The sequence below is a fragment of the Hibiscus syriacus genome, unplaced genomic scaffold (genome assembly GCF_006381635.1).
Source record: "Hibiscus syriacus cultivar Baekdansim isolate YM2019G1 unplaced genomic scaffold, ASM638163v2 tig00110505_pilon, whole genome shotgun sequence".
NCBI lineage: Eukaryota > Viridiplantae > Streptophyta > Magnoliopsida > Malvales > Malvaceae > Hibiscus > Hibiscus syriacus.
The window spans coordinates 1,986,695-2,009,254 of NW_024062765.1; the positions used below are offsets into that span (position 1 = coordinate 1,986,695).

At 36.3% G+C, this 22,560-nt stretch overlaps 1 pseudogene; it reads left to right on the forward strand.

Moving 5' to 3' along the window:
- Window positions 1–1,569: 1,569 nt before the first annotated feature.
- On the forward strand, window positions 1,570–9,676 carry LOC120130037 (annotated as a pseudogene).
- The last annotated feature ends 12,884 nt before the right edge of the window (window positions 9,677–22,560 follow it).

Consider the following 22,560-nt stretch of genomic DNA (forward strand, 5'->3'; position numbering starts at 1 on the left):
CGGTATTCACCCAAGTCATTATTCTATCATAGTTCACAAAATGCATCATATAACATTCTAGAAGTAAGCACTTATATAAACATTTAAAAGGACAACATATAGGTTTAGTGCAGGTTCAAGGACAATAAAAGAGTAGTAGTTTATTCTTGAAACTTAAATTCGCAACACTGTGAAGTTAGTATTTGTCTTTGTTTTTTGGTTGAAGTAATGCAATTCATTCAAGTTTCAATTTGCAGAAGAAGAGTAGTTTCTGAAACTTAAATTCGCAACACGAAAGTGAAAATCGCAACGCGATTTTCATTTTCGTATTGCGATTCTCGTGTTGCGAATTTAAGTTTCAAAAACTATTCTTCTGCAAATTGAAACTTGAATGAATTACATTACTTCAACCAAAAGACAAAACAAAGACATTACTAACTTCACAGGGTTAAAGACTAAACAATTTAGCAGTATTGGCAACAACCGAATGAATTTACTAAGCAATCTAAGTGAAATGGTTAATCTATATATTGAAATTACCAGTAAATTTATCATCAATTTAAATATGAAAAATCTAATAATAATACAAATATTTCAAAATAAAAATAATTAAAAAAACTAACCCTCGCTGGTTAATTTTTTATTTGTGGCCGTGAATGGTTGTGAGGGTGGCTCTGAGAGATGTAGATAGAGGGGGGACGCCGGATAATGGGGATGGATTTCGCCGAAGATGGGGACGGATATCGCCGTTGAAAGTGAAAGATGAAGATGAGACTGAGTTGTGATTTAGTGTTTTAGGTTATGAGTTGCGATTATACTGTTTACATTTGTGTTGCGAAATTAATATTGTGTTTAGAATTCGAAAAAAAAATTCGCGTTGCGAAAATAAACGCGCTTTGCGAATTTGGCTTCTGTGTTGCAAAATACAAATTCGCGTTGCGGAAAAGAAATTCGAGTTGCGAATTTCAAAACTGAGTTGCGAAATTGGAGTTCGCGTTGCGAATTTGTTGGTCATTTTCGTAAATCCAAAAAAAAATAGTTAAAATCGTATATTATAAGACATTTTCGGTCTTTCTCTTAAAAATATTTATATTATCACATCTAATATAAGTTTCAAAACCTCTACAAATGAAAAAAATATACCGAATGATTTAAATTTAACGTCTTAAAATTCTAAAAACAATTACTAAAATTAAATGTGCAACAAATTCAATTTTTTTTACAGCAACAAAATCCAGTACTTAATTACTCGTATTTGGTTGTTTTAAACCTTAATCCAAGTTAATTTCTTGGTTTGTTAGGGAAATTGAGAGTAGGCACACTGAAGTTTCTTCTTCTTGAACAAACAGTGTCTGCCTTCAAAAACATGATCGTCAATAAAAAAACATCGTACCTTTAAACCGCCAAACCCCGCAACTTTGAGTTCTCTCTTTTTATAAGGCTAATTTCCAAATATATATGTTTTTGAGAATATGAACAGATATTCCCATTGGAGGTGAGTACTGATTACAGAGTAGCGATTCGCTTTTCTTCATTTAATGCAAATATATCTACCCTACCTTTCTTTTTACAGCAACTATATATGTATTTTTCTATTGAGTTATCTAATATGGTGCTCGAAAACTTGAAATTCTCCTTAATATCTGTTTAGAATACATTGATTCACTGCCGGAGAGTGGTTTGTGATTCTTTTTCACCTAAAGTTCAACGGTTTTGTTAATTTGACTGGTTGATGCTTTGTTCTGTCCCTTTTGTTTCATTAGTTGGTTTACTTTTCCCCCTTTCGTTTGTTATTTGAATTTGTTCATTATATCAGCCAAGACACTGATTCCTTCTTATATTCTCGTTGGACTTGGACGTCTACTAGTTATTTTTTTCTTGTATAAATTGGTCATTCTGGATACTAATTTTGGTCTTTTCAAGGGTCTGGATCTAATGAGATGTTGCTTAAGGATTTTATAGTTCTGGGTTTTTCGCATTTTGGTTTATTTTCCCAGTGTTTTTTCTTTCTTTCTTTTTGCACCTTGAAGGTTTAGAAATTGTGAGGATTTTAATATTTGGGAACTGTTGTTTGCAGATTTTTTAGTGTATTTGGGTCAACTTGAATTTCCTTAGTGATTAAGTTTTTAGTCATTCAGCTAAATTTGAAAGATTTGAAGTTGTAGGCATCGTGGGGTTTTATAGTTTTCAATTTGTTTCTTTCACACTTGAGGCATTAGTTTACTGAGTTCTTGTATTTGGACATTGAGGAGTAAATTTTAGAAGGTTTCATTTGGGGGATTAGGACTTTAAGCTTTGCATTGTATAGAATGGGGAGCAATGGGATTGACAATCCAAGGAAAGATTTACGAGAGGAAAATTTTGGTAAAAGCAGAAGTATGGAAGTGCTTAAGGAATGTGACCAGACAGATGGAGTAGACGAATCAGTGACAACGGAATATAAGTCTTCTGATGTGCAATCCTTTCCAAGGTCTTATGAAAATGAAGAGAATCAGAATCAAAGTTTAGAGCAGAAGGCATTAGTTATAGAGGTTTCCCAGACAGAAGAATTGTCTCTTCTACACCTGGAAGAGGTTAGTATTTCCAATATCCTGATTTCTTTTTCTCACTGAGTGTCTCATCTACACCCCAAAGAATTGATCTTCATATTCAAAATAAAACTTTATGGTGCCTCTATTCCATTATGTCATGGTTAATTATTCTAATGTCCCGTGGGACTTGCTTTTTATTATGTCTGATTTGGCGACATAGGTAATAACTAAAGGATGGAACCTTTTGCCTCATACTTGACATTTTTGTGTTATATACGAAAGTAAACAATAGTACCTGAATATCTTAATTTACAAATCTAAAGGAAGATGTTAATTTACTTTACAGATTGGTTGAATGTGTTGCAAGGAAAGCAGTACAAGTTATACATAAATTTATATATAAAGAAATAACCAAAAAGAATCCTTCTTTCAGTTATTTTTCACTGAATAACTATGAATTATGCAAATGGATACAAATATCATTATTCATTTTGATAAACCATTTCCTTTTGTTGTGTAATAAATATAATAAAATGCAATACCCCTATTTTCGGGTAAAATAAAAGACATAATGAGCTTTAGTTATATGTTGATGAACTTTAGTGAGACAGAAATGGAGTATAAACAAGGGTAAATGCAAGTGTGATTTTTTTTTAAATTCTAGGCTAGTTGATCTGAAAGAGTAGAGATTCCTTTTCCTTTTTCATAGTGTAAAGTTTAATAGCCTGATGTCAGATTTATTTTTTCTCTTAGGCCTGGATCATTGTATCACTGCACCAGTTGGTGCTCATGAAAACCTGTTAATTGATGCCAATGAGATTAAACTCTCTGGGTCAATGACAGAGAAGAAAACTTCAAGGCATGATCTGAAAATAGATAGACTCTCAGAGCGTGAAAAGGTAGATAACTGAGTTGCATTTATCTGACTAAAGTTTACATTTTCTATCCTGCTTATACATGAATTGACATCATTTCAAAATAATTGGAAACATGGATATTTGGGATTTTTGTATATATGTATGTTAGATGCTGTATCCTGGTTTACAATTGTATTGCTTTGCTATGTGTCCAGAAAGCAGCAGCTAGGTTAATTATGGCAGGGGATTTTTTGTCAAGAAAGCTTAAAACTATTTAGCATTTAGTTATGTTAAACTTTGCAATTTGATTTATTGATGAAGCGATCCTTCTTTCAGGTGATTGAGAGACTTACACGATGGGTTTGTCCTTTTTGCCTTGTCCTATATGTTCTATCTGTGGCTTGTGAGTTGTGACACTCGTTCATTTTTGTTGTTCACAAGTCTCCCATTTAGTATTCATTCTGCAGAAAAATCTCATTGTTAACCTTATTAGGATCCAAAATGATGGGACAGTAGAAGTTGATCTATCTAAACATTCACCCGTAGCTTCAGAATTGTTAGAACTTTCCTCTTTTGAACGGGAGCCCTTTGATCTTAATGATACTTTGTTCTTTAAAACTAATAAATCTATACCGAGGTTGAATATTGCCATCCTTGTGGTTGGAACAAGAGGAGATGTACAACCTTTTGTGGCTATGGCCAAGGGACTTCAGGTATGTTTAGCATCATTTGTTGATTCACCTTATTGCACTGATTTCTTAAGGTATTCCTTTTTCTATGTATTTCTTAGTTTTAGAATCGGATTTATGCTATATGATTAGAAAGAATTAACTTCCTTCACAACTAAATATGTAGAATGCACCTGTGAGTCAATAGAACATGAACCTATACCGTGCTTATGAAACCCAATGTTCTTATGGCCTAATAAAACCTACATGCAAAACCAGAACGGTTGATCCATATCATAGTTTATCTGCACAGACATCTCATCAGATTACATATCCTTAATTTCTTCCATATTCCATCATTTTATTTATTTATTTATTTTAAATTTGAAGATTGTTTACTTCCTATTTCAGGAGTTTGGACATCTTGTTAGGTTGGCAACTCATGCTAACTTCCGCAACTTTGTAAAGTTGGCTGACATAGACTTTTATCCTCTGGTTTTGGCTGGCTGTAAGTTCCTGACGCGGAAACTCTTTCTATTTATCGTATTTATGTTGGTAATGGCTTTCGAACATGAATCCCTCCTTGTCAAACTAATATGGAACATTTGCCTGAAATAAGACATCTTTTTTGCCTGCTTAACTTCATTTAATTGATAAAAGATTGTGTCTAGAAACTGTAAGAGGAAGAGAAGGAGAGGCTAAGTATCCCCTTGTTTGAATTGCTTTAAAGAAGAGGAAAAGGACAGGAAGGGGTATCTCATCAAGCTCATTAACCTTATTTGGCTAAGAGGAGAGGCTAAGTATCCTCTTGTCTGAATTGCTTTAAAGAAGAGGAAAAGGAAAGGAAGGGGTATCTCGTCGAGCTCACCAACCTTATTTAGCTAAGGAGTAGAAATGAGAAGATATAATCTCCTATATTTCATGACGGAATGTCAAAGTAAGGGTAATTTTGCATGTATTGTAACAATAATAATTATTTCAACGCCCCCCTCCAAATCCCTCCATTCTGGAGGTTTTAAGTGAAGAAGGTGAAGGTTTGGAGACTTTTGAGGGATAAGTGTGCACCTCCAGAACCTTCGTTTAGATTAAAGTATTTTTCAACGATAGAATGCTTAGCGCTCCCATCCTTTTGCTTCAGTTTCTACCACTTCTCCCCAATCCTAACTAAGCCATAGTTTTCTAGACGAACATTCAAAGCTGATACAGCTTGTTGTTTACCTTGAGCTTGTATCAGAATCTAATTTCTCAGAACTCTACTTGGTTTTGAGTGCCTGGCTTGATCATAACAATTCTGAACATGTTTCATTTTATGACGTTGCTGTGATTATTATAGTTTTTCTCTTTCTTTTGTTTACTATTCTTTAAGTTGTTTGTATAATATTAATACATTAGAATGATTGTGTATGGTAGATATGGCCAGAAATAAAGGCTTGATCCCATCTGGACCTGGAGAAATATCAACATAGAGAAAGCAGCTGAAGTCAATTATTGAATCTCTTCTTCCTGCATGCACAGAGCCTGATATAGAAACAGGCATGCCATTCAAAGCACAAGCAATCATTGCAAACCCGCCAGCTTATGGTGAGTCCATATGGTATTTTCTTTCAATACCAAACAATGTTAATTATTATATTCAAATTTTGATATCACCTTATTTCGTAAGGTGCAACTGCTCATCTCTAAGGTATCTTCTGAATGCAGGACATTCTCATGTTGCAGAGGCCCTCAGTGTTCCCCTTCACATATTCTTCACCATGCCTTGGACGTGAGTTGGCTCTTCTTTTTTTATTCGTCTTCTATATCCTTTCTCTAAATATAATATAATTGAATTCTATCATTTTCAGGGAGGGGGAGGGTACTTTCTCATATACATTGATTATTAGAAAATGTGTAAAAATTTAAGGAAAAATATGTGAGGTTATTTCTCACTTCTGTTTTGAATAGGCAGGCCAACATATGAATTTCCTCATCCACTGGCACATGTACCTCAGAGTGCTGGTTACTGGGTAAGTTCTTGGTTGTGGGCTTACTTTTCTTTTCCTTTTTTCATATGAACTAACTGTTGGACAACTTGCAATGATGAACCTGTCCATCTCTCCTTGTTGGATTCAGCTTTCCTATATAGTTGTGGACTTACTGATATGGTGGGGCATAAGGGGATATATTAATGATTTCAGAAAAAAGAAGTTGAAACTTGCTCCTATCGCATACTTCAGTACATATAATGGATCAATATCTCATTTGCCAACTGGCTACATGTGAAGTTCTCATCTTGTGCCTAAACCAAAAGGTAGTGATGTTACATGTGCTTTTTAAATGAATTTTCTCCTTAAATGATGATACATTCCAAGGATAAGAAATACTTGAATCAACAAAGTGTATTTAGGAATTTCTTCTCTCTCTTTCCTTTTATTACACTTCAGTATGGTTATGTAGCAACCTGTATCTGCGGTTGATGGTTTCTTTTTTCTTCTATCTGTGCTCTACTTATATACTTCTTTCTATTGTTAGTCATTCTAAAAGAATTCCTTTTTTAATGTTCTTTTAAACAAGTTTTTTCATCTTTATTTGATGTGGTGGATATAATAACTTTCTTCTATTGTTGGAACGCCATTCATTCTGATATTTTTTAAGGATCTTGTAGCTTAATTATGAAATATTTTGCAGATTGGGGTCCTTTGGTTGATGTTGTTGGTTACTGTTTTTTGAACTTGGGGTCAAAGTATCATCCTCGAGAAGAGTTTGTGCAGTGGATTCAAAAAGGACCACAACCCATATATATCGGATTTGGAAGCATGGTATGATATCTCTCTAAATCGATGTTTGAAGTAAATTTTATGATCTATCTTTTCTTTTCCTTTAAATGAGTTATGAGATCTATGCCATGTTTTCCAAGCATTTTATCTCGAAAAGTGTGTGTGTGCATATGCACTGGCATCCTGCCTAATAATTTAAAGGAAAGATGCTTAGATGAGCTTTACATTCTATTTGTTGGACTTTGACTAGTATGGGGATTGGATATAATATCTTAGATGCAAATTCTAAGAATTGATGAACTATGTATCAAGTATGTAGGGTTGGTTCAGTTTCTAATTTGTGTATGATATTAAGCTCACTTTGTTGATAGAGATCCTGAATTTCTTAAGTTAATACAATTGAAAGAGGGCGGGGCTGAACTAAAATAGAAGACATATCAAAATCATTTTCTTGAGGTTGAAGTCAATGAGGATTCTTTTACTGATGCACACTTTTTACTTCTCCTGAAAATTATCTATTATTGCATGTGAAGCCTCTTGATGACTCCAAGAAAACAACAGATGTTATTTTGGAGGCATTAAATGATACAGGACAAAGAGGAATAATTGACCGGGGTTGGGGAGATCTAGGGCACTGTAAGTAACTTTTGCATACTGTTCTGTTATCCTCACCTTAATGTCTTAAGAGCTCATTTCTGGTTATAGAAGGTATTCTATTTTGTTGTGATTTCACATATTTTTATGGTATGTTGTTATTTCGGTTTTGATCTTATTGTTTACTTTTTCAATGTAAGACCGGTTGAATTTTGTCATTACCTTCAATCAAATTAATTGAAACTTGATATTAAATAATAATCATTATTTAGATAAACATGTTGATAAATGAATGCTATGTTCTTATAAGTGCGCTTATCTGTGGAGGTTGTAATTAGCCCTATATATTATGGGACATGCACTAGTATTCAGAACGACAAGAGGATTTTTCTTATGTTTTATTTGTCCTGCAGTTGCAGAAGTTACTGAGAATATTTTCCTTCTGGAAGACTGCCCTCATGATTGGTTGTTTCCTCAATGTTCAGCCATGGTAAGTACTTAATTAGTTCGACTCTATGTTAGCTTACTTTGAAGGGATTCTTTGGCATGCTTAGGTGTTAACAATTGCAATATGATTTTGTGGGAATTGAAAAAACTACCAGATATCTGATAAGATCACCTGAAATTAGCAAGTGTGTCCAATGATGAAGGGTTCATAATCTTTTCGATAATTATTTTGCATCTGTTAAAAATGGTTCCATAAATATGCAGGTGCATCATGGTGGTGCTGGAACTACGGCCACTGGACTTAAAGCTGGGGTAATATTTTCTTTTACTTTTCTTTTGTTATAAACAATGTTTTATTGCACTTCTAGTTTTGTTCATGTATTTGTTTTTTGTTTCAATTATAACTTCTCTAGTTCTTAATATACGTGATTGAGTGATACCTTGTTTCAAAGCTATCAAATTTAATCTTCTTATAGGATCTTATGTATTTGTAATTTAAATTGTGTTAATGACAAATTTTGAATTATTAGTGTCCAACGACCATAGTGCCGTTCTTTGGAGATCAGTTCTTTTGGGGTGATAGAGTACATCAGAGAGGGCTTGGACCTGCACCAATACCAATATCAGAGCTCAGTGTTGAGAAGCTTTCAAATGCTATCAGATTCATGCTCCAGCCAGAGGTAACTCAAGTAACTTTTGTTTGCCTAAATTAATCTGATTCATTGCATTATCAAGCACTTATCTAATTGATTACACCATCCGTGTAGAATCATCTCCCCATATATGTAGTTGATGGATGCTAAGGTAATTATTCTATAATATTTTATTGCCAAAAAGTTGTAATATTTTAGGATATATGAGAATAGTTATTTTTACCCTCAAAATTTCTCATTTAAAACCTTTAAACATACTATTTTGGCAAGCATCTAATTCTACGTTGTTACTCGTATACTGCTTTCGAAATATAACCTTTAATTTAATAGCCTTTGCTTAAAGACTACTCTCATTAGAACATTTCAACTTTTGGCCAGAATAATTTTCACAAAAACCGAGGAATATATTGAGCATTAGACCGCTGTAATGTTTCTTTATCTTTGTTTTTGGTAATTTCTCATCTACATCTTTTAATGCACACTTTATTGTTTCCTGAAAAATATGAGAGTTGAAAAGCTAAATGAAATGAAGTGAAATGTTTCATGGCAATTGAACTTGCCTTTGCCCAACTCGGTAAAGGCAAGTTCGAATCTGAAGGAATACGCACAGAACGACAGCGTTTAAAAGTGCCGTTTTTATTTATGGTGAAAAATCATAAAACAAATGGCTTTGGAAGTGACTTTTCTTTTTAATCCATTTGAGTGATGACTTGAATTAGCTTACTCCAAGATGCCTTCTTTGCTCTGTTATTAGAAAGGCTTCACATGTTCAGCTTACTCCATTGGATCGGATTCATCCACTGAACATGTTTCTGATATGTGGAGTCATACCTTTCATATGCGGTTGATAATATTGCTTGATTCAAGTTGAAGCTTCTCGATGGAACACGATTTCTCGCAGGTGAAATCCCATGCAATGGAGTTAGCAAAATTGATAGAAAACGAAGATGGTGTTGCTGCTGCAGTCGATGCATTTCACCGGCATTTACCTCTGGAGCTACCATTGCCTACTGCAGCGTTGGAAGGAAATGATAATCCAAACCCTTTACAGTGGTTCTTTCTACAAATTGGAAAATTGTGCTGCCTGCCTTGTGGATTGTGGAAATCTTAGATTATCTTACAGAGAGGTCAATTTTCTTAATCTTATTCCCACTTAGATCATTTTTTTTCATTATATTCATGTCAGAGAAGTTGAGAGTAGGGAAGGGGCATCAGTTTTAGATTTTTCCCAGTGTGTGCAATGGAATTAGGCTTTCTTCCGTCACGATTTGTTTGTTTGTTTTCTTTTGGGGGCAGATCTTCTGTCACTATTTGTAAAGTTAGCTTTGATAATAATAATAATAGAGAAAATAACCTCAGTGACCAAAAATCCCATATAATATACGATTTTAATCAACTTTTTCCGGATTTGCCAAAATGACCAACAAAATCGCAATGCGATCGCTAATTCGCAACGCGATCTCCATTATCGCAAATATGCGTTGCATTTTCGCAATGCGATAGTTGAAAATCGCGTTGCGATGGTCTACAGTATCGTTGCGATTTTCCCAATTCGCAATGCGAATAAGTAAATCGCAACGCGAATTGGGAAATTCGCAATGCGAATAAGTAAATCGCAACGCGAATTGAGAAAATCGCAATGCGATACTGACTATCGCAATGCGATAATAAAAAATCGCAACGAGATACTTACTTTCGCAACGCGATACTGACTTTCGCAACGCGATAATACATAATCGCAATGCGATTTTCAAAGCGCCATTAGTATCCTGGCCAAGTATTTTATTTTTAAATTCCAAACATGAATATAAATATATTGGAACACTGAACTGTCCACAGTATATCCCGTAATCGCAACTCATAACCTAAAACCTAAAATCACAACTCAGTCCCATCTCCATCTCTCACTCTCTCACCCATCTCCGACGAAATCCGTCCCCATCTCCGGCGAAATCCGTCTATCTAAATCTCTCAGAGCCACCCTAACAATCAGAAATGGAAAATCAACCAAATCAACCAACGAGGGTTAGTTTTTTTAATTATTTTCTTTTTAAAATTTTTGCATTATTATTAGGTTTTTCATATTGAAATTGATGATAGGTTTACTGGTAATTTCAATAATAGATTAACCATTTCACTTAGATTGCTTATTAAATCAACCAAGAATCGCAACGCGAAATGCAAATCGCAACGCGATTTTAGTTTCGCGTTGCGATTCTCTCGTTGCGATAGTCATTTTCGTGTTGCGATTTTCATTTTCAGAAACTATTCTTCTTCTGCAAATTGAAACTTGAATGAATTGCATTACTTCAACCAAAAAACAAAGACAAATACGAAATTCACAGTGTTGCATATTTAAGTTTGAAGAATAAACTACTACTATTTATGTTTATTATTGTTTTTGGTATATCTTCACAGTGTAGTTTTTGGTATATCTAATTTAGTATGTTTATTGTTTTTGTAGAACTTTTATTCGGCTCAATTGACCTTGAGAAATAAAGTCAGCCTGGCCAAAACAATTGCGTCGAAGCTTTCACCTGCACAAAGAAAAATGTTTGATGATACATGCTTCGGGCCATGGCTGAAAGTACAACATCCCGGTGGAGATGCGATGTTGACACACCTGTTTCTTCAAACCATGACTAGAGATCTACCAGAGACTATACAACGTCGTGATGAAGAGATATGGTTTGATTTTCCACCGGCGTATACGTGTTTTGGGCGGGAGGAGTTTTGCTTAATCACCGGTCTACGCTTCGGACACGATGATGTAGGTCGGTACACTAGACACATTACCCGCCCATCATGGCTATCCCGGGTTTTTCCTGAGCTGGAGAGGCCGAGTCTACACGTAGAAGACCTGACAAGATTTATGAATAATAAAGATGGTTTTACTCGGATGGATGACGTCGACGTTGTCCGAGTATGCCTTCTAATTCTTTTGCATGCCGGCTTTTTAGGCAGAGAGGCCAGACAACCTATTCCAAATGATCTAATCAAATTGGTAGAAGACCTAAATGCGTGGAACCTGTTTCCGTGGGGCTCGTATTTATGGAAAGCTACATGGAATAAGTTATCGTCTGCCTTGGATGATCGAAAAAGTTTGCATGGCGATGGTTCCAAATACACTTTGACAGGCTTTATTTGGGCCTTTAAGGTAAGAATTTTTATATAATGTTTCCAAAATTATAAGTAATTATTTAACAATTACTAATGTTTGTTATTATATTGTTTGTAGATTTGGATATTTGAGGCCTTTCCCGCCATGAAGACATATGCAATAAAAACTTCAAATAATATTCCCAAGGCTATTTCCTGGAAGAGGAAATGAACCTTGCAATGAGAAGATTTACTACGGTATACGACAATAAATAATGTAAGTTAACATAAATACTACCATATGTTTATAAACAAGTTATTACTAGTACACATTTAACTTTGTTTAAGCTTTTATATTGTTAGGAGGCCAATACTCCTCTACAGAGGCTGACACCCACGGAAGCTGAGCTTGCCACTGATTGGTGGCAAGCTAGTAAGCGTTTTTTTGATGGAACGGTTGATGAGCAGCCTCCACTTCGGGAGCCGTCACCTCGCCCAGAGCTATCACCTCACCTAGAGCCATCATCTGATCGACCCGGCTATACACCTCCACAACGACAGCCATCACCTATTCTTTCACATCATCGAGCCTCTTCTCCACCATCACCGCAAGATAGGCGACCGGCAAAGATGTCACGACGTTTATCTCCCTGTTCTCCACCTCCACCTCAACGGGATGAGTTAGGGGAGTTACGTGATGAGGTCAATGCCTTGCGTGAGGAGGTCGGTACTTTACGCAAAGACGATGGTGCATGGCGTGTTGAGGTGTCTACATTACGCGGTGAGGTAGCCGCTCTACGTGAGATGGTAGCATCGTTGCAGAATGAGGTTCATACTCTACGCAACGAGGTAAGTTTAAGATTTTTCATACTCGTAATTCATTCGGTTGTTGCCAATATGTTTTTGTTAGTATTTGTTTTTGGTTTTGTTTTTGTCTTTTGGTTGAAGTAATGCAATCCATTCAAGTTTCAATTTGTAGAAGAATAATAGTTTACTTTCGCAACACGAAAATGACTATCGCAACGCGGAAATGGCTATCGCAATGCGAAATGAAAATCGCAACGACAAAATCGCAACGCGAAATGAAATCGCAACGATAAAATCGCAACGCGAAATGAAAATCGCAATGCGATTTGTGTTTCGCGTTGCGATTTTGTCGTTGCGATTTCATTTCGCGTTGCGATTTTGTCGTTGCGATTTCATTTCGCGTTGCGTTTTTGTCGTTGCGATTTTCATTTCGCATTGCGATAGCCATTTCCGCGTTGCGATAGTCATTTCGCGTTGCGATTTTAAGTTTCGTGTTGCGAAAGTAAACTATTCTTCTTCTGGAATGTTTATATATGTTGTTCTTTTAAATGTTTATATAAGTGCTTACTTCTGGAATGTTATCTGAGCATTTTGTAAACTATGATAGAATAATGATTTAGGTGAATACAATGCTAGTTTGAAACATATTTGTCTTTGTTTAATATCATGTCTGTTTATTTACTGATTTATGTATTAATTTTTTTTAGCGGTCCGATAAGGTGGATGCTTTACGTCGGGTTTTCCTTGCACGACGGAGTTCACGCATCAGACGGCGTGGACGTGCTATTACGTCTCCGTTCACCCCAATGGTGCGAAGACTCCGCAAGAAGAAGCCCGACTCACCGGTCATCCCTCAAGAGTCCCCTCCAATCGTTCAAGAGGCCCCTATTCTCCCTCAAGATTCCCCCCCACCGTTCAAGAGGCCACTGTCATCGTTGAAGAGGTCCCTCCCACCATTCCAGAGCCCGATTCACATGGGGTAATATATCGAAGTATTGAGAAACCCCCACCGGTTCCGGACATGATGGATGAGAGTTGGCTCTCGTATGAGTTACCGGCTAGTACCCTTCTGGTATCTGAAGTGGAGAGGAGACAACTACCGGAAACAATTGTGGATAATACCCTTTGGGCTAAGACCGCAGTTGATTTTTATCTACATGAGCGGAGCCAAGGGTGTTACACTGACATCAACAAACTCAACGATGAAATGTTTTTGTTGCTTGATCGGTCTTGGTGGGGTGTGCTATTAGGGGTTGAAGACAGTGGCTATTTGGATGGGGAGGTAAGACTATATTTGTCTTATATATGATTTTGATTAATTTGTTTAAAAATTAATGTAATTCACTAATATATGTATTTTTTTGTAAAACAGCATATCGATGCATGGGTGTTACGTCTACTAATAATAAGGAAGCTTAGGAAAAATAAAAAAAATTTGCTATATACAATAATGCCGACGGCTTTTCACGCAGTTCACTTGAAGAATCAACGAGATGAATCATTTTTGTTGGGCAATGGACAAGCTAAACTTTATCTTGCATGGTGGGAGGTCGATAAGGTTAGTGTTTATTTTTTAAAATTTTTAAAGGTGTTAATAAATAATAAGTGCGCAAATAAATGAATTATTATTTATGATCGCAGGTGTTTATCCCTGTTTTGGAACGTCGTCACTGGCTTCTCGTCCAACTTCAGCTCCCATCCCTGAAGATAATAGTGTATGACAGCATGATCAATTACATATCACTGTCTGATTTGAGAGATATTTTCAAGGGATGGAGCTCTCATTTGGCTAAATTCTTGGATGGGATTAAGTATTGGAGTCATTCTGGACACAAGAAGCCAAAGAAGTTCAATGTCACAGTTGTCAGAGACGAGACCGCGCCACAGCAATAGCTCCTTGCCAGAGGGGATTGTGGTCCTCTCGTATGCCTTTGCTTGGCGCGTTTGACGACGGGAAGCACAGAGTTTTTACCTCCCACCGATAGAGATAGAGCTGCAGTAGGCTTGTGGTTTCGGCATTATATGGCTAGAGCAATATATTCGAGACGCTGCCTACCTGCATCCGCGTTATGAAAGTGTCCATTGTTAATTGGTAAGTCAAATGCAAGTTTTGTTATATACTCCTTTTGGTTTGAAAATGTTTGGTTAAGTACCTAAAATTCAATAATTTGCTGTTTGTAGGTTTTAGATGTGTAGGAAGTCTTGTTTGAGCAAATGTTTGGTTTCTGCAGGTTAATCCTTAAGTGAGCTGCGTGAAATGGATGTACGGGGTCACAAAGTTGTTGATTCTTGATTCAATAATTGATGAAGAAATAAGAATTATTATTATTTTTTGATTGTTTAATTGATTTGTAAAAGATGATTTGTAAATGTTGATTTGTTTAATTGATGTGTACATAATTTGTGTTGAAATGTAATAGTTGATTTGTTGATTTTCAATCTGCTTTATGTTGAAGGCAAAACAGACTATCGCAATGCGAAATGGCTATCGCAACGAGAAAATCGCAATGCGAAATGAAAATCGCAATGCGAAATGAAAATCGCAACGAGAAAATCGCAATGCGATTTTCATTTCGCATTGCGATTTTCTCGTTGCGATAACCATTTTCGCGTTGCGATAACCATTTTCGCATTGCGATAGTCAAATGAATGTCTAATAAGTGATGACAACTGAACAGATCATAGCAATGTTCAAACTCAAGTTACTAATACATGCCTAACTGAAAATGTTAAAAGTGCACACATAAAATACACATAATGCAAGTTTTGTTAACATATATACTCCTTTTGGTTTGAAAATGTTTGGTTAAGTACCTAGAATTCAATAATTTGCTGTTTGTAGGTTTTAGATGTGTATGAAGTCTTGTTTGAGCAAATGTTTGGTTTCTGCATGTTAATCCTTAAGTGAGCTGTGTGAAATGGATGTACGGGGTCACAAAGTTGTTGATTCATTGATTCAATAATTGATGAAGAAATAAGAATTATTATTATTTTTGATTGTTTAATTGATTTGTAAAAGATGATTTGTAAATGTTGATTTGTTTAATTGATGTGTACATAATTTTTGTTGAAATGTAATAGTTGATTTGTTGATTTTCAATCTGCTTTATGTTGAAGGCAAAACATACTATCGCAACGCGAAATGGCTATCGCAACGAGAAAATCGCAATGCGATTTTCGTTTCGCATTGCGATTTTCTCGTTGCGATAACCATTTTCGCATTGCGATAGTCAAATGAATGTCTAATAAGTGATGACAACTGAACAGATCATAGCAATGTTCAAACTCAAGTTACTAATACATGCCTAACTGAAAATGTTAAAAGTGCACACATAAAATACACATAATGCAAGTTTTGTTAACATATATACTCCTTTTGGTTTGAAAATGTTTGGTTAAGTACCTAGAATTCAATAATTTGCTGTTTGTAGGTTTTAGATGTGTAGGAAGTCTTGTTTGAGCAAATGTTTGGTTTCTGCAGGTTAATCCTTAAGTGAGCTGTGTGAAATGGATGTACGGGGTCACAAAGTTGTTGATTCATTGATTCAATAATTGATGAAGAAATAAGAATTATTATTATTTTTTGATTGTTTAATTGATTTGTAAAAGATGATTTGTAAATGTTGATTTGTTTAATTGATGTGTACATAATTTGTGTTGAAATGTAATAGTTGATTTGTTGATTTTCAATCTGCTTTATGTTGAAGGCAAAACATACTATCGCAACGCGAAATGGCTATCGCAACGAGAAAATCGCAATGCGATTTTCGTTTCGCATTGCGATTTTCTCGTTGCGATAACCATTTTCGCATTGCGATAGTCAAATGAATGTCTAATAAGTGATGACAACTGAACAGATCATAGCAATGTTCAAACTCAAGTTACTAATACATGCCTAACTGAAAATGTTAAAAGTGCACACATAAAATACACATAATGCAAGTTTTGTTAACATATATACTCATTTTGGTTTGAAAATATTTGGTTAAGTACCTAGAATTCAATAATAATTGTTAAAAGTTTATGCATGTTAATCCTCGTTGCCTTTTTCATTTCGCATTGCGATTCTATCGTTGCGATTTGCAGTTCGCATTGCGATGGTCAAATGATGGCCTTTCACAACGCGATTCTGACTTTCGCAACGAGATAATACAGAATCGCAATGCGAGTTTCAAAGTTCGCAACAGGTTTTAGTTTCGCAAGCCAAATTTTTTTTGGTATGTATATATACGCAGCAGCAACAACTCATAACCTAAATCCCTAAATCGCAACTCATTCCATCTCCATCTATCACTCTCTCCGGCGACATCCGTTCCAATATCCAACGACATCCTTCCCCATCCGGCAACAGGTCTTAGTTTCGCATCTCGTTTGTTTAGTTACAACCATGAAATCATCTAATGTTGATCATGTTTGGATAGATTTGTGTTTTGGAGGGTCATGGGAGAATGTTCATGGTGTTTTACAATATATGCCTTTACCCATGAATCTTCAACTAAAACTGTCATTAAAGAAGTTAACTTATGAAACCCTAATGTTACGTGTTTCAAAAAAATTGAATTTAGAGCCCCTAAGTGTATTTAGGCTATCTTATCAGAGAAATGGTAAAGTTTATTTGTTAACCGACAATGAAGATGTTGAACGATTCATTGCTTACATTAATGTTTCAAGTGATGATGTTACATTGTATGTTGTTGAACCTAGAAGTAGTATTGTTGGGTCAGTAGCGGGTAGTAATCAACTAAGTGGGTCTCAAAACCCACAGCCTTTCTCTAATCCAAATCCAAATCAACTTTCAGCACCAAATTCCGGTTTTCGTATTGACCAATTAGACGATGATGAGCCAAGAGAAAAAATTGTGAGTACTAGTCAGTATTCGAAATTTGATCTTGGTCAATACCCGGACTTTGATATTGGTCAATACACGAATTTTGATGATGTTTCAGAAGAAGAAACAGACCCTGCGTGTAATGATTTTGATATTGGTCAATACCCGAATTTTGATGATGAAACACCCGTTGTCGAGGAAGATGTTGTTGATGATAATGAGGAGGAAGTTACGACTGTGAATGAACATGTTGAACATCCATTCTGTAATTCATATAATCCTGAAGAAGAAAAAGAAGAAGAAAAAGTCCCCGAAGAAAAGAAAATGCCACGGGAGTATAACTGGAATATGCCAGAATTACTTCAGTTACCGGAAGAAGAGTTGGCAAAGAAAGCAGTTGATTGTTACACAAAAGTTATTCGTATCAAGAAAGATGATTGTTTTGATACAAAGGAAGACTTGAAGATAGCTTTGTATACGAAATGTGTGGAAGATGGCTATCAACTAAAAGTTAACAAATCAAGCAAAGATCGTTTCGAAACAAGGTGTACGGTTGACAAAAACTGTACGTGGCGTATGATTGCAAAGAGGATAAAAGATTGCGCAATGTTTCAAGTTAGGACCTTTATTGATAAACATACATGTTCAAGAACCCAAGTTTTTCCTCACCATAGACAGGCAAACAAAAAAGTGTTGGGTGGTTTTCTGGCTGAGTTAATGTTTTTGAATGGCAGAGTATATCGGGGACATGAAATTATGACTGACATGAATGCTCGGTTCAAGATTAGTATATCATATTCTCAAGCTTGGAGAGCCAAATGTTATGCCTTGGAATTGTTGAGGGGGTCGCCAGAAGCATCGTTTGCCCAACTGCCGGCTTATTGTCATAATTTAAAGCTGAAAAATCCTGGGTCGGTAACTCATATCAAAACAGATAGAGATGGATGCTTTGAGTTGCTGTTTATCGCCATTGGTGCTGCGGTTAGTAAATCAATATAATTCTGTTGACTCATTTCTGTTAGTTACATGCATTTAAAATTTAAATGATTATATTTCTTGTGTATATTATTTTGTAGATTCGTTCGTTTATTACTTGCATGCGCCCAGTTATTATAGTTGACGGAGCACATTTGAAAGGTCGATACCTTGGAGTAAACTTATTAGCAGTAACAATGGATGCTAACAATGGGATATTGCCAATAGCTTACGGGGTTGGCAAATCTGAAACCTCCGATTCATGGACATGGTTTATGGGGCATCTTAGGGATTGCATAGGTCCTATTAGCAATCTGACAATCATATCCGATAGGGCAAACTCAATTGACAACGCTGTTAGAAGGTGTTTCCCAGATGCTTTTCATGGACTTTGTGGTGTTCATTTGTATAGAAATCTAAAATCAAGGTCTGCTGGTATAAAAAAGCACAAATGGACATACTGGAAGGCTGTAAAGGCTTATCGGGAAGTGGATTTCAATAAGCATATAAACTGTTTAAGACGTGTTTTGCCTCAGTGTGCTCAAACACTAGAAGATGTCGGGTTTGAAAGATGGTCAAGAGTACATCAACTTGGAGCAAGATATGGTTTCATGACGTCTAATAGTGCAGAATCAATTAACGCTCTAAGTCGTCATTCCCGGAAATTACCCATTACTATGTTAATGGAGTTTTTTCGAGCCTCTATTCAACAGTGGTACTACAAGAAAAGAAACCATGCAGGTATTATTTCTTTGAATTTACAGGAACATTGGGATATATTTTACTAAGTATTATTTATTTAAATTTATAGGAACATTGGAACATCGTGTTACACCATGGACTGAAAAAAGATAACGAAACGTGTTGTGAAGTCAACGTCATGGAGAGTTGAACCATGTTCAAACACTTTGTTTGAAGTACTGGATAATAACTTAAATGGGCTTGTCGATCTAAATGCAAGGACGTGTAGTTGTATGAAATGGCAAACATCTGGTTATCCATGTGGCCATGTTATAAAAGTTGCTCTTCATCTAAACCAAGATGATTCAAGCACATACGCTATGGATTGCTACACTACAGAAGTATATCGACAGACTTATGCCGAGATTGTCTACCCTATTTCACATCCTTCTGAGTGGGACATACCAGATGACTTACAAACAGTTTTGCCACCAACCATGGACAGAAGGCTACCTGGCCGACCAAAAAGTCACGATCGTATACCGTCTAAGGGTGAAGAGAAGAAGAGATCGACATGTAGTCGGTGCAAGGAAAGTGGTCATACAAGGTTGACATGTGGATCACCAGTGCCATCACAATCATCTTTTCCTCTACCAAAATATGGATCATCATCAAAATCCAAAGCTCATATGGTGTCAAGAAAAAGGCAATCAAAATCGCAATCATCTTTAAATTCCCAATCACAACTGGCTTCACCTTTTGGGTCTGTTAACTTAGGTGATTTTTAAATGCAAACGTTGTATTATGTAGATTTTGTGTGAACTGTTAACATTTTCAGTTAGGCATGTATTAGTAACTTGAGTTTGAAAATTGCTATGATCTGTTCCAGTTGTTATCACTTAATAGGCAATCATCTTAATGTCCATCGCAACGCGGAAATTACTATCGCAATGCGAAATGAAAATCACAACGAGAGAATCGCAATGCGAAATGAAAATCGCAACGAGGGAATCGCAATGCGAAATGAAAATCGCAACGCGAATTTAATTTCGCGTTGCGATTTTCATTTTCGCGTTGCGATTCTCTCGTTGCGATTTTCATTTCGCATTGCGATAGTACTTTTTGCCTTCAACATAATGCATATTGAAATCAACAAAATCAACCATTACATTTCAATCAATTAAACAAGCACAAATAAGAATTATGTTAACATCAATTAAACAAATCAACTTTTACAAATCACCTTTTACAAATCAATTAAACAATCAAAAATAAGCAATAATTATTAGAGAAAATAACACTTCTACTATTGAATCAACTTTTGCAGCCATACATCATTTTCACGCAGCTCACTTCTGAGATTAACCTGCATAAACCAAACATTTGCTCAAACAACACTTTCTACACATCTAAAACCTACAAACAGCAAATTATTGAATTCTAGGTACTTAACCAAACATTTTCAAACCACAAGCCTATAAACATACCAATTGTTTATGGACATTTTTATAACGCGGATGCAGGTAGGCAGCGTCTCGTATATATCGATCTAGCCATATAATGTCGAAACCACAAGCCTACTGCAGCTCTATCTATATCGGTGGGAGGTAGATACTTTATACTTCCTGTGATCAAACGGTCCAACGCCAAGCATACGAGAGGACCACAATCCCCTCTGGGTCCTTTCGTTTGTTGTGGTGCGGTCTCGTCTCTGCTAACTGTAATATTGAGCTTCTTTGGCTTCTTGTTTCCAGAACGAGTCCAATAATTTATCGCATCCAAGTATTTAGCCAAATAAGAGCTCCATCCCTTAATAATATCTCTTAAATCAGCCAATGATATGTAATTTATCATGCTGTCATATACTATTGCCTTAAGGGATGGGATCTGAAGCTCGACGAGAAGCCAATGGTTACGTTCCAAAACAGGGATAAACACCTGCAATCATAAGTAATAATTCATTCATTTGCGCACTTATTTATGAATACCTTTAAACTCAATCTAAAATAAACACTAACCTTATCGACCTCCCACCATGCAGGATAAAGTTTAGCTTGTCCATTGCCCAACGCAAATGATTCATCTCGTTGATTCTTCAAGTGAACTGCGTTAAAAGCCGTCGGCATTATTGTATACCGTGTATTTCTTTTATTTTCCTTAAGTTTCCTAATTATTAGTAGACGTGACACCCACGCATCGATATGCTGTTTTACAAAAAAATACATATATTAGTGAATTACATTAATTTTTAAACAAATTAATCAAATGAAATATAAGAAAAATATAAGACTTACCCCTCCATCGAAATAGCCATTGTCTTCGACCCCTAATAATACGCCCCACCAAGACCGATCAAGCAACAAATAGATATCATCATTGAGCTTGCATATGTCAGTGAAACACCCCTGGCTTCGCTCGTGTAGATAAAAATCAACTGCGGTCTTAGCCCAAAGGGTGTTATCCAGAATTGTGTCCGGTAGTTGTTTCCTCTCCTCTTCAGATACCAGTATGGTACTGGCCGGTAACTCATACGAGAGCCAACTTGAATCCATCATGTCCGGCACGTCAGAGGGTTTCTCAAGAATCCTACATATGACGCCATGTGAATCGGGCTCTTGAATGGTGGGAGGGACCTCTTCAACGATGACAGTGGCCTCTTGAACGGTGGGAGGGGACTCTCGAGGAATGATAGGGGCCTCTTCAACGATAGGAGTGGACTCTTGAGGGATGATAGGCGAGTCGGGCTTCTTCTTGCGGTGTCTTCGCACTATTGGGGTATACGGAGACTTAATAGCACGTGCACGCCGTCTGATGCGTGAACTCTGTCGTGCAAGAAAAACCCGACGTAAAGCATCCACCTTATCGGTCCGCTAAATAAAAATACAAATATCAGTAAATAAACAGACATGATATTTAAACAGTGAAAACAAAGATAAATATATTTCAAACTTTCAACCACAAGACAAAACAAAGACAAATACTAACTTCACAGTGTTAAAGTAAAAAGTTTAGCAGTTTTGGCAGCAACCGAATAAATTTACCAAGCAATCTAAGTGAAATGGTTAATTTAAGTGAAATTACGAGTAAATTTATCATCAAGTTAAATATGGAAAATCTTAAACTTACCTCGTTGCGTAGAGTATGAACCTCATTCTGCAACAATACTACCATCTCACGTAGAGCGGCAACCTCACCACGTAAAGTAGACACCTCCACACGCCATGCACCATCGTTATCGCGTAGAGTACCGATCTCCTCACGCAAGGCATTGACCTCATCACGTAACTCCCTTGACTCATCCCGTGGAGGTGGAGAACAGGGAGATAGAAGTCGTGGCATCTTTGTCGGTCGCCTATCATGAGGTGATGGTGGAGAAGAGACTCGATGATGTGACGGGATAGGTGATGGCTCTCGTTGTAGAGGTGTATAGTCGGGTCGATCAGGTGATGGCTCTGGGTGAGGTGATGGCTCTCGAAGTGGAGGAAGTGGAGGCTGCTCATCATTCGTGCCATCAAAAAAACGCTGACTAGCTTGCCACCAATCAGTGGCAAGCTCAGCCTCCGTGGGTGTCAGTCTCATTAATGGAGTGTTGGCCTCCTAATAATATAAAAACTAAAACAAAGTTAAACGTCTACTATTAATAACTTGTTTATATATGATAGTATTTGTGTTAACTTACATTATT